This window comes from Triticum dicoccoides, chromosome 5B (genome assembly GCF_002162155.2).
Source record: "Triticum dicoccoides isolate Atlit2015 ecotype Zavitan chromosome 5B, WEW_v2.0, whole genome shotgun sequence".
Taxonomy (NCBI): domain Eukaryota; kingdom Viridiplantae; phylum Streptophyta; class Magnoliopsida; order Poales; family Poaceae; genus Triticum; species Triticum dicoccoides.
The window spans coordinates 57,347,090-57,354,152 of NC_041389.1; the positions used below are offsets into that span (position 1 = coordinate 57,347,090).

At 44.9% G+C, this 7,063-nt stretch overlaps 1 pseudogene; it reads left to right on the top strand.

Moving 5' to 3' along the window:
• The first annotated feature begins 676 nt into the window (after positions 1–676).
• Positions 677–7,063, top strand: part of LOC119309026 — a 9,356-nt pseudogene continuing 2,969 nt past the window's right edge.

A 7,063-nucleotide genomic window follows, 5' to 3' on the forward strand; every position in this document is an offset into this window, starting at 1 on the left:
CGAGGGTGGGGGTTTGGATGGGCCAGGACAGTCAAAAGCGGGCGTTGGAGGGGTTTGGATTTTCGTAAAGCCCCACGTTTCATTTCGGTTTACGGGAGAAAATACGTTCAGACCGCGCCATGAACCGATGACTTCTGTGGTCCGAATGGATGTGAAAAGTTCCCTGAAGATGCCTTGAGGTGCTATCATGCTACGTGCAGTAGCCTTCGTCAACCAATGTGTAAACTCCGTAGAAACGTTCGCCTTGCCTGCCGTCCTGGCTTGTTAAGATGTGTTTACGGACCAAGCTAACTTTGACTGTTTGAATGCTTCCGAGTCAGGCAATAAGGTCACACATGGATTAGAAATGTATTGTTGCCGGCCATTGCCCCTGCTGCCGCCAATAGCCCTCCCACCTTAATAGGCTAGTAGAGTGATGGATTTTGACTTTTGAGTCTTCCCTTACGGCAACAAGCTATCAACTCCCTCCTGTAGTTAATTAATGAACAAGACCAGTTAGATTTTTGGGTGGAATACGTGTGATTGTTATCGGGTTCTTTTCACAAGTTCAGAAATATACAATTTTCAATTCAAGGACGGCCAGTGGTAAGTGCAGGGCTCGCCCTTGTATTTAAGAGAATGTACGGAGGCTTAACCACCCACCCATATTGAACGAACAATGTCATCGATGGCATGGATGTTGGTGCTATTGCCATTAGCCGCATGGGTAACCACTGCCTCGAGCTCACTGGCGAAGCCAGGCTGCCAGGCGCTATGCGGCGAGATCGACGTCCCTTACCCGTTCGGCATCGGTGCTGGCTGCTTCCGTCCGGGCTTCGAGATCGCCTGCGACAAGAACACGACGCCGTTTCTGCCGGATGCCACCATCAAGGGCCACACGCTCCCTGCCGAGCCCGTGCTCGTGCTGAATCTAACCGTGATGCCGAGCGCGCGGGTCCGGGTGATGCTGCCGGTGGCGCACCAGTGCTTCGACGCCACCGGTAACGAGACCACTGGCAGCTTCGACGGCAAGCTGACGGTGAACAAGCCGGGCGTGTACCGCGTCTCCAACACCGCCAACGAGCTCTTTGTCCTGAGCTGCAACACCCTCATCTACGCCAGCAGAGGGAAGTCGAGGTCCCAGGTCCAGAACGCGTCAACCACCGCCTACTTCAGCGGGTGCTTTGCCTACTGCAACAGAGACCAGGCAGCGCGGGACGGCATGTGCGACAGCATCGGATGCTGTCACGTCGACATCTCGGCGTTGCTCACCAACACCAGGATGAGGTTCCAGAAATGGGCGCCCGCAGCGGGTGTCGACTTGAGGCGCCCCTGCAGCTACGCCTTCATCGTGGAGAAGAACAACTACACCTTCCGGGCTGCCGACCTGAAGAGAAGGCCGGACCCGGCCAAGCCATGGAGCATGCCACTTTGGCTCGACTGGGCCATCCGCAATAATGGTAATAACTCCCTGCGGTGCCCCCTGGCGAGAAAAACATCAGAATACGTTTGCTTGAGCAACCACAGCAAGTGCGTGAATTCGACCAACGGGGCGGGATATTTCTGCATATGCGAGGAAGGCTACGAGGGCAACCCATACCTTGACAACGGATGCACGGGTAAGGACAACTCTAGTACATTATTCCCTATTCTCCACTTGTGGCGCAGCCATGGCAATGGGCTATGATGGTGAAAATATTCATATAACCTTGTTAAATGTTTATTTTATAAAATAAAATAATCTACGATGTGCATAGGCTACGCGGGAAATTTCAGGTGGCCTTCCTGATTTTCAACAGGACTCCATAAAATCTGCCAATTTGAAGTTTTTGGCTTAAGAAGTCACTATCAGTATCGGTTCTCTTACCAACCCTCCATACCTATAATATTTGGAGCGTGCTGCAAAAACAACACGTAGACTCCATATTTGGAGGTTGGTGAAGAGAATGTAGAGCTCTCTTCATTCATATTGGTTTTGGACATCTAAAAAAATCGGTTGGTGGAGAGAATATATAACTCTCTTCATCCATATATTGATATCCGGCGAACTAAGCATAGTTCAGGTGGTTAGATAGAATCTTTGTGGTTGAACCAGTCCACCCGAATTCAACTCCTAGACATGGCAAGCGTGCTTGCATATTTCCTGGATTTACCGAACCACAAGAGCTCGATGTGGGCCTGTCTCTGCCACCAGTCCTTCGTTCCCCAACTTGCTGAGGAGGCTAGAGTCACGCACTAGCCATCCAGCATCGCCAATTCCATCCTTCGTCCCATCTAGCTTCTACATGTGCTGCGTCTCGCCCACCCGAGCTAACTCTCATGGCTGACAAACTCCAGACTCCGTTTTAGCCACCATTTGCCCGACCAGAGCACCCTGGGCCGCCACGTGCCACCTACAGCCTTCTACCACCACTTATGAATCTCTCCCTACCCCCGCTCTTACATTCGGCCAATGATGACCTCGACACTTGGGTGTTCAACGACTTTCACCAAGGTATATTTGCCTCAAATTTGTTCATATTTAATAGTCTAGCTTCTTGTAGATTCGTGTAGATGGCATATGATTCACGATTTGTCTGGATGCCATCATGGTAGAGGGTTTTTGTGATGATTCACCATCATACTTGGACTATTTTGATGTTGATTTATTCAATGAGGAGACTTTGTTGATGGCTACTCAATGGCTAATGGAAAATGGGAGGAAGACGAATTGTACAGGGTCATAGCACAGTCGTTTGACATGTCACCGGAGAGGAGAAGCAGTCCATGCTATGCTCATCCTACACCCAAAAACGCTCGCGCCCCGTTTCATATATAAAGAAACAACCATACAACCCAGCACATACACTCGACACCACAACACACGCACTCAAGGCAAGATACAATCGGTGTAGAGGAACAGCTAAACACAAAGTGAAGCCGTGCCTTACAAAACGAGGACCCAAGGCGCCACTTTCAAGAAGGTAACGACACTGGAGTGTTGCCACTGCCCAATCCATGTATGATCTAGGTCTTCACCCGGAGTCACTCCAAGGAAGAATAGTAGCCGCAACGATGCCTTCAAGAAGAGAGCAACACCCACGGCCGCTGCCGTCGTGGGCCTGGCCAAAGCAAGACTTGGATTGACCTCCATATTAAAGTTTATTTAAAAATTATATGATATGCATAGGCTATGCGGCAAATTCCAGGTGGCCTTCTTGATTTTCACTTGAACTCCACAAAATCCGCCAGTTTGAAGTTCTTCGCTTAAAAAATCACTTTACCAAGTTCTTTCTTTAACACAGTACAGACGCATATGCTCATACAAACGCTCCTACACTCATCCATATGAAAATGCGCATGCACACCATAACCCTATGAGCATATTCGAGAGACTGAGACTGAGTTGACACATTATCTTAAGATTCGTGAAGTCGACATAGACATGTTTGTAGTCGATGGGAATGTCTCATTCCATTGAACACCCATTGCCGAAATGCCTGAAATAAATACAGAAAAATGCAAGCACCAATGTCAAGTATAGGACTTGAATCCTGGTGGGCTGAGGATACCACTACCCTCCTAACTATTCAACCACAGGTTGGTTCACACTCTACCAGGTTCCCTAACCATCCCTCCATACTTGTAATATTTCGAGCGTGCTGGAAAAACAACACATAGACTCTGTATTTGGAGGTTGGTGGAGAGAATACATAGCTCTTCTCATCCATATTGGTTGGTGGACATATCAAAACAGCATTAGTTGGTGGAGAGAATATAGAGCCCTCTTCATCCATATTGACACCTGGCAAATTAAGCATAGCTTAGGTGGTTAGATTCTTTGTGGGGGAAACAACCCACCCAAGGTTCAAGTCCTAGACTTGCCACCGGTGCTCGCATATTTCCTTGATTTATTTCAGATATTTTTTGGTGCTATTCTATCAGCGGTATGGCGTGCCCGTCAACTACGACACGTATGTTGCTTCCACCTCTAGCCTCCATACTAGCGTCCATTGGCAGCACTCGCCACGGATGACCTGCTCCAGGCCATACCACACACCATGGCTACCCCCGTGTGAGCTTCCCACCATTTTCCCGACTACCGCCATGGTCGCATCACAAGAGCTTGATGTGGGCCTATCTCTGGCATGAGTCCTCCATTCCCCGACTTGTTGAGGAAGCCGGAGTCACATACCAGCCATATGCCATCGTCAATTCCATCCTTTGTGACATCTAGCTTCTACCTGTGCTACATCTCACACACCCGAGCTAACTCCCGAGCACCATGCATGGTCGTCGTGTGCCACCTACAACCTTCTCCCACCACTTATTAACCTATCTTTGCCTCCGCTCTTGCATTTGGCCAATGATGGCATCGACACTCAGGGTATTGGACGACTTGCCCCAAGGTATATTCGCCTCAAATTTGCTCATATTTAGTAGTCTAGCTTCTTGTAGATTCATGCAGATAGCATATGATTCACTATTTGTTTATATGTCATCATAGTAGAGGGTATTTTGATGATTCATCGTCGTTGGACAATATTGATATTCATTTATTCAATGAGGAAGATGAGGAGATTTTGTTGATGATTACTCTATGGATGATGGAAAGTGGGAGGAAGGCGAGTTGTGAAGAGTCATAGCTCGGCCGTTTGACATATCACCAGAATAGAGCCGACGACCATGATATGCTCATCCTATATAACCTCTGCATCTCTTCTAGCAACGCTTACAGATAACAATAGATTGTTTTAGCAAATTGACGAAGTCAAGTAAGCTAACGAAACATTCTTCACGCAACGGAGAAATGTGGTTGATGGGATTTACTAGTTCCTAGAAGGTGACCACGACACTTTGGGTGGTTCCATATGGTACTCTTGCCTATTTGACCAATGAGTATCTTTGAATGGTCGAAGATGCATCCATAGGCGCGGGAGAAAGTTTTTCGATGTTGAAATCAGGCTCTACAAAGCAGAGTATTTTAGGGCACCCAATGTTGATAACATGTCGAGGATTTTAGAAATGGGTGAAGTAAGAGGCTAACCAGGTATGCTTAGAAGCATTGACTGGACATGTTGGAGCTAGAAGAATTTACCTGCATGTCATGGGAAATTCACCACACATTGCCATGATCCAACTATCATTTAGGAAGGGGTTACCTCTGATGACTTTTAGATTCAATTGCTACTTTGGCATCATGGTTCTCACAATGGCATCAATGACTTGCAGAGATCTCATCTTTTTGCTAGGCTAGCAAGTGGTGATGCGCTGACATGCAACATTAATGTCAATAGGCATGATTATGATCAGGCTACTATCTTGCCGATGGCATCTAGTATTCATGGTCAAAAGTTGTCTAGACAATTTCAAATCATAAAGGTAATAAAAATAAACAATTTGCCAAGTGTCAATAATGAGCGAGGAAGGATATTGGCGGAGCATTTGGAATGTTGCGATCTTAGTTTGCAATTGATCGAGGTCTTACTCGCTTCTAGGACAATAAGACATTTGGAAAGATTATGGAGTGTTGTGTGATTCTAGACATGATCATTGAGAATGAGAGGTATGCACATTGGACTACGACTATGGCTATGTTGGCCAAACTATGAAACCTTGTAGGAACCCATACCACATTTAGGCTTTTCTTCAGGTGTACCAGATGTTTGAAGAGCGTGATCTCACGACCATCTCTGTGAAGATCCCATTAAGCATCAGTGGTGGCTACATGGATGATAGCGTGTTTACATTCTTTCGATCATGATTATTAGTTAATTTGGAGTATTTGCTTGATCAGATTATATGTTGTCCTAAATTATTGTTTTATCGGGTTATTTGTTGCATTCAGGCCATCTCATTTATTTAAATTTGAATTCAATATTGTGAACCTATCGATTTGAAATGTTGTTGAATTGTTTGACGTCCAAACATGGAAAATTTGAACTACTTTGATGTGTTTGAGTTAGGATAGAGTTTATATGCACAGAAATATGGGTAATATTTTCTTAAGGCTCAAATTTGGGGAATCTACTTTGTGCATTGCCTTACAGCCTCCACAAAATTTGGAGAGGGCTCTAAGAAAATTTGGAGGCTATATTTATTGGGAATTGGTTGGAATTTCTCTAATATCCCAACCAAGCCGGTGCTAAGAAACCTAACCATGTTGCAACTAAACTCAACTCTCAAATTTTCTCACTTTCCGGCGTTAAATCAACATAAGTTTTGACCAAATGGTATACGGGGTTAGATATCTTACAAAGATTCCAAAATGAAAGTGGTGGAGCAGCTCTACATGGCTTCAGAGTGGCCCCGCTATTTTTTGATTGTTTTAGACTCACCCTTCAACTGGAACTCTAGGAGTATTTTCATTAGCCTCTCTCAATTCATTATTTGGACCCGACTCCGTGATTCAAAAGTTTACTTAGCACCAGCTTTTGTCTCATGCTCTAGGGACTAAATCAATTTTGCTTTTGCTTTGCTAATGCTTTGAATGACATTGGATCGCGTCAGGATTAACCCTTTTTTAGTGGGCGTCAATTTTTTAATATTTTTACTTTTCCCCATCGGATCAAAATTGGACAACTCTCACTCACTGACAGGACATAAGAACTTCTCACTCGCCCTAAGTTTTACAAAGAAAAACTTTGCTATGCCATTTTTCAACTAATAATTGTCGTGTGTTGGAATGAGAGCATAAATATTCCAGTATTTTAGCTCATGATTTACATTTGCATATTTATGTGATTGTGTAGCAGAAGAATTTTATTTGGCAAGCATTTGTTGCCTTACCAAAAAATCATACTTATTTGGCATGTCAATAAGAGGTGGGGAAATTGAGCCGGTTTTGAGGGAAAACGAGGAAAAAGTCAGAGAAGGAAGAAAAATCAAAAGAGGAAAAAAGGAGTTGGAAACATATGTAAGGTTAGATGAAGGATGAGTTCGAGAGAACTTGACATCTTTTTAAGCAGTAGAATTATTCTCTCTATATTTCTTACTCCGGCAAGAAAAATTAAACACGTCAAATAGGTTGATAAGTTTCCCGAGGTGCTATTTGGACTTGACTCATCCCTTTTCTTATATTTAACTTGCACACATACACATACAT